This window comes from Meleagris gallopavo, unplaced genomic scaffold (assembly GCF_000146605.3).
Source record: "Meleagris gallopavo isolate NT-WF06-2002-E0010 breed Aviagen turkey brand Nicholas breeding stock unplaced genomic scaffold, Turkey_5.1 ChrUn_random_7180001881171, whole genome shotgun sequence".
Taxonomy (NCBI): Eukaryota; Metazoa; Chordata; class Aves; order Galliformes; family Phasianidae; genus Meleagris; species Meleagris gallopavo.
This window is the reverse complement of record NW_011145354.1, coordinates 1,324-7,820: the sequence shown is the minus strand read 5'-3', so window position 1 is coordinate 7,820 and position 6,497 is coordinate 1,324. Positions and strand designations below refer to the sequence as shown.

General features: G+C 48.2%; 1 pseudogene; it reads right to left on the bottom strand.

Annotated features, from left to right (window-relative positions):
* Positions 1-485: 485 nt before the first annotated feature.
* On the bottom strand, positions 486-6,474 carry LOC109364638 (annotated as a pseudogene).
* Positions 6,475-6,497: the final 23 nt, after the last annotated feature.

The window sequence follows — 6,497 nt, the reverse complement described above, 5'->3', positions numbered from 1 at the left end:
GATACAGCTATGTTTGAGGTTGGCAGGACGGCACAACTGACAACATGAGCTATATTGGACGGCCCAGAGGCCTCCGTACAGTTCCACTTTATCTCCTAGCCTCTCCTGCTTTTATATAGATATTCACATGGATAAGAGGAGGAGAAACCCTGTCCTAACAGCCAGCAGGAGCTCTGTCATAACTTTTCCTTTAGGCAGAACAGATGCTGCATTATGCCTTTTCAGGAACTTAGAGGGTAGTTGTGGGCAGAAACACTGCAAGGCAAAGGCCAATAGCGCTTGTTTTGCCATAGACAGGGATATCTTCTGCTGAAGGGGACAGTGACCAAGAAAGCAGCCTCTGCAGTGTATCACATCATCCCATTCTTCTGGGAATGGAGAAGGATCTCCTTAACCACTCATCTTATACCTGCCAGGAGCAGAGCCATTCTCCCTCGGCAGTTCTGGAGGCCAAAAACAGTGGAAAAGACTATCAAACTCTCAAATGAGATGCAGAAATCTTTAATGAATGTTTACAGGGGAAAACGAAGTCATCCTCAGAAGAGGGTTCACAGTGCAGGATTTGCCTGATCCCATGTCTAAGTTCAAACAGTGAATTCATGCAAGACATGTGTCTTATTTACCAGCACTGGATGACATCGTTCTGAGGAACCTCACATATCGGAGGGGCACAGAAGAAAAATAGAAAAAAAGAAAAAGGGGAAAAAAGAAAAACTGGAGAAGGAGGTAGGTAGGTGTGTAGAGGAACAGAAGCAAAGGCATGAGTCAGCTTTTCTGAAAGCCCAGGCATGCCTCTTTCTGCCAGTACTTCCTAGAGTAGCTGAGAATGGTCAGCTATTCTGAAAGCAGGGACTTGAAGATGTCTTCTTGATCCAGCACCATGTTCGTGGCTTCTGGACGAATTTCTCCGGGACCACGGCCAGCGGCTTCAGCAGGGCGGGTACCTTCTGCCACAGTAGCGGCTGCCCAAGCCGGACAAGTCAAAGCCCCCCGAGGTGATGGGCACGCCCTCAGAGCTGAGGATGCTGCCAACAGCAGCGGAGGTGGAGGAGCCCACAACGGTGTTCTGCGGGAAGGAGCTGAGGATGGGTCCGGGCAGGGTCACCACCACGGGAGAGGGCTCGATGACGATGGTGGAGTTCTGGCACTGCCTGACACAGGGCTCATTGCAGCTGCTGGCCAGAGGGGTCGGGCCACAGGGCCGGCATGGCACACACTGGGTGTAGCAGGACATGTCTTGGGACTGCAGGTACACCTAGGAGACAGGAATAGAATGTAGAAGGAAATGAGAATATGTAAGGGGCAGCCTGGATAGCATCTCACAAAGGAGCCATGGCAACTACTGAGGATGGAGAAGGCGGCTTGGGACAGCAGGTCACAGCTCTTCATTAAGCCAGGGCTCTACAAAGAGGAGCGTGATCCACGGGGACTCTCACAGACTGTATGAATCTAAAGCCATGTGAGCTGTTCCAACCATTCTCTATGCACACCTTATCCCCTCCACGGTCTCCCATAGCAAGAACCGCCACTATTTGACTGAATGACTGTTGAGGCACAATCTGACTTCGCAAGAGGAGGAGACAGGGCTTCACACTTACCTGGTTCCCAACGAGAAGGAGACAAGAGAAGTGGATGGTAGAGCTGGGAATTAGGCTGTCTTTTATACTGAACCTTCATTGCTGCAAGCCAAGAGGCATCACTGAAACAGGCAATAATTTTATGACAAGCACGCAGTGAATGCAAGCCATCCCTGCTGACTTTTGGTTTCCTGCAATGCTGCTTTTTCATTTCCAGATTTTTCCTATGTCCATTCTCTAATGAAGGATTCTTTGAAGTGCTGTGATGAAAGGCCCGAAGATTTAAAGGGCAGGATTGCATTGATCTCTGAGGAAAAAAGACTGGAAAGAGTAGTGAGTATAAGAATGAGCGGAAGAGGGTAGTGGTAGACCTTGGCCATGTTGTCAGAGATGTCAGAGAAGCCACTTTCCTTCAAGTGCAACCATCCAACCCACTGTTTTTCCACTGAAAGCACCATTCATCAAATCCACATCTCTCCACCTCTCCAGAGGATGAAAATTCCCCTTCATGTCCTCACATTATCCCCTGCCAACAGACATTGCCTTTTGTTCTAGGCAAAATGAGACTCTCATCAAAAGCATCATGTGAAGGCAGAGGTTGGGATGCAGAAAAATGTGAGGACTTTGAAGAGAGAAATGATCTCCTTTTGAGAGAACCCTGCCAGTGCAGACAGTATCAGGAGCTGACAGAAACTTGTGCCCATCATCTTTCGCAGACATCCCACTGAGGACCTATTGCTGACCCACAGAGGGAGAGCAGACAACACCCCCCATAATAGCTTTTAGAATCTTAAGGCACGCAAGGGCAGAGGACAGGGAAGAGGGGAGAGAGTGTAGAAGACAGGGAAATTAGGCTCTGATCATGTTTTCAGAGAGCCCTTTCTGCCCTCCTTTAGAAGAGTGCACTGGGCACTCAGCCTTTCTGACATCAATGTCCAGGATCTCTGTCCTCAGTCCAGCATCATCTTCTGGGTTCCCAGGGGTCTGGGCTCATGTACACATGATATGTACTTCTGCACATGTGCACAGAATTAACGTGATCCTGTGCACAGGTCCAGCAGGTCCCAAGGCCCACTGTGTTCCTACTGTGTACTGGTGTCAATTGCTGGTGCAGCCTGGGTACCTCAAAGTCTGAAAAGGTGGAGGGAAAGCTTTAGTGTTTGTGTTTAACTGACTAGAGCCTGCAGCCTAGATCTAGTCTTTCCCTTGTGCTCCCTAGCATCTCCCAACACCCAGCTGCTTCCATGAGGCCATCTGATCTCCTGAGCCAGGTGGAAAGAATTTCCTATGGGAATCTGCTGACTCCTTTGGGATGAAGTAGCTTTTGTTTTCAGAGTGCTGCCTGTCAGAAGATGCAGCAACTGGGAGAGAAGGGAATACCTAGAGAGACCAGTAGGAGGGATGTAGTGACACTGCATATGAGGCCAATGGCTTCACCAGAACAGCAGTGACACTGGAAATCTTAGAGCCATGGCAAAGGAGAGCAGGACATTGGTGACCAAATTGATTCTTATGGGCTTAAACAGACCTACCAGTTGACACATCATCTTGTCTTCATTACCTTTTCCACGTGTCTCCTAATCTTGATGGGAATGGCCTCACCTTTGTCACCATGGGAAGTAAAAGGCACCTGAGGATCCAAGTCTATATCCTCCTTAGCAAGTTCATCTTCTTGAGACCTGGTAAAGCACTGTTCCCAAAACTGGAGAATTTCTATGTCATCAGGAAAAACATTTTTATTTGTATGTGGAAGGCAGTCATCTGATATCACTGAATGTCTAGTTTTCTCAGAGTTGCCCTATGACTGACATACACAATATATTGAATTACAGCAGTAATATCATTGTGCGCTTCTCCTGTAGTGCTGAGACTGTTCTTATCCTGGCCTCTGGGAGAGGAATTTCATGGTGCCTGTCCTTACTGTCCAAAGTGCTCTGCTTTCATGCTTGTTTCTGACATCTGTGTCATTTTCACAGTTCTCCCTGACCCCTCTCCTTTCACTCACCAGAAGACATTCTGCACTTGTGCTTCCATCTCACCATGGTTCCCATCTATTAGGAGATTTCTTGCAATAAATACAACACAATGTTTTGGAACTGAGACAGGATAAAAGAGCACTGTGGTTTAGCTTTTCCTCAGTCTGTGTGGAGAAAGGTGATGGAGTCACTGACTTCTGTCTGTTTGTTTGTTCTACCTCAGCATATGCTGTGATTCCATTATTCCCTGCATTTCACAGATGATGAGATGATCTGTGGACAATGAGAGCTTTTAAACAAAAACAAAACAAAAAAAAAAGGACCAGGATCAGGATTGGCCTGGCTAAAGGTGTGACTGAAGGCTTCTAGGTGGAAAACAGCAGGAAAGGCAAGACACAGGGAACCTGCAACAGGTGCCAAGCAAGACACTGTGCTGAAGAGTGCTACGGTTGGGACACCATCACATGCAACACTGTCCAAATCCAGCCCTGACATCATACCCCAAATGCAACCTCATCAGACACCTCCCAGCAGCAGCCCTTCTGCACTGTTGAGGCTTGTCTGAATTGCAGGAGATCTGATTGCAGGTGCACATAGCCTGGGGAATGCAGGGGAGCTCCAGTATCAGTTTACATCTCCCCACAGGGAGAAACAGATACTTGCTACGTTTTGAAAATCTTTCCCTCAAAAACATGCCCAAAAAAATGGTTTGGCATTTGCCAGACTAAACCTTTCCTTTGGATACACTACATGTACTTGTTTTTTGTTATCCCAAGACAACCACTGCTATGTCCAGTTAGCTTTTGCCACTGCTGTTGGATTTAGTAGTAGCCACCCTCCTTCCACAGAAGCAGGGAAGAACACTTCAAAGGATGCAGCAAATATTTAATGAGTCTGAAGGAGGAAATAAATGACTACAAGAGTGGTCACCAAGTGTGGGGAGCAGCAGGAACAGACAAGAATCATTCCTACGGTAGCATTGCCACAAGGCCCTCATTTTGAGGCCAAGAATTGTAGAGAGACAAGCAGGTCACTTGAGGCTGGTTTTGATTGGTACTAACAGAGATCTCTGAAGGGAATAGACAAAAATAAATTTTCTGAGAAATTCCACTGTAATGCAAAGTATTCCAGATTTAGACAGCATGTTGTTTTCCTGAGTTGTTCAATTTAATTTCCAGCTTTATGCTATTTTCAGTCCTTGCTGAAGGCATCCTACGAGTGGCAGGAGGAGAGACTCAAGCATTTCTGGGCAAAAAAATCCATTTGGGAGAAAGATTCAGCTCCTGCCCTGGAAGAGTCCAGCAAAGACAACTGACGTCATGCTGAGTTACTCCTTAGGGGCTCCTTGATGCTCTTATGGCAAGAAGTGGTCCAGCTCTTGGATGTGACCTTATCCCACCTCACACTGCTCTCAGGAAAATTCTGCTGGACTCTTTTGCCTCCTCCTGCTTTCTCTTGGCGATGAGAATATGGAGGCAGAAGTTGCACAGGATCCTTTCCAGATCCCCAAAGAAAGGCACATCAATAAAGTGTGAAATTAAGTGTTGGATGTAGTAAGACGCGATGGGAAGAGGTCTAGAGACAGCAAATACATCCCAACTCCTTTCTGGTGCTGGGAACACAATCTTTCTTCAGCATCAGACAGAACCAGGGGATTTGCCCAAATCACACTGTGCAGACCCTTCCCATAGGGAGCTCTATCTTTTCATTCTATGATGGAAATTTGTTTCTGACATTATACCCTCTGGCACACGGAGCACAGTTGGGCATGGTGCACTCCAGCTGATTCCATTACTGCAGTTCTTCAGGGATAAGGGAAGGGCTTCTCATTTCCTAAAAGCAAGGCCCAGCAGAGCAGACTTGTCTAGCCAAGGTCAACGGCTTCAAAGTTTTTGGCTAGGCTTCCACTATAGTTCCCTCTCTTCACAGTCTCTCTGTATATCACACATCACTAGGAATGCTGTTAGGCTACTGTCTTAAACTGATTTTCTCTGAAATTTCTCCTGAATGGGGTTCTCAATTGACCTATAGAATCTCTAGTTCGAACATACAGAGAAATGTATGAACATAGGAGTGACAGAGTGGCGTACAGCAAGGGGCCTCTCAGATCTGGTTGAGCCCTGTGACTAATCATCACAGTCTGTCCTGTCCTCTTCATGAATCGTTTCTTAACTCTGCACCATCTCACTGTGTCCTGTGCACAGAGGATGGACAAATTACCAGTTACTGGGGAGAGTGGCATGAGTGGTTTTAGTGGCAAATGGTGGAGCCAGACTGGGGCTGAAGATGTCCCTGCCGTGTTTTGTGTGATGCTACAAGAAGAGGGATCCATGATTCTCTAATGAAACAGGGATGGTTCTTGAGCCACACCAAATGTGGCGGGGGCAGGTTTTATCCCCATAACCACCCAGCTGTACTGCCAAGGGTGAGAGAGACATGGCGCTTAGAACGTGCAGCTGGTGTCGGTTTGAATCATGAGGAAATGAGATTTTATGGTGTGGATGTCTCTAAGATACGGGGTCGGCTTTGGATCCGATTAAACACTGTCAGGGAGTCTGTAACCGTGCCTCCAGGCTCCCTCTAAGCTTCTCCCCCACATTCAAAGCCTGATGCTCCAATTTCTCAGCCGCCCGTCTCGGTCCCGCTGCCGGCCTTTCTCGAGCTCTTCGAGCGGCGACATCAGCACTGTGGGCAGCAGCCTGCGGGACCCGGGGCTCGGGGAGCTCTCGGGGTGCCGCGTTTCCCGGGCAGCAGCACACGACCCGTACCCGCTGCCGGGCTTTGGATCTGCGGCACCGCCGTGCACAGCGAGGGGAAAAGGGCTCGGCCGCGCTGCGCTCTCTGATCATTCCCGTCCCGTCTTTGTTCTCGCCTGCGCCTCTCGCTTGGAACACTGTAGGCGGGCAGCTGCTTTCTTCTATACCGAAGGAGCATTCGCACTAGT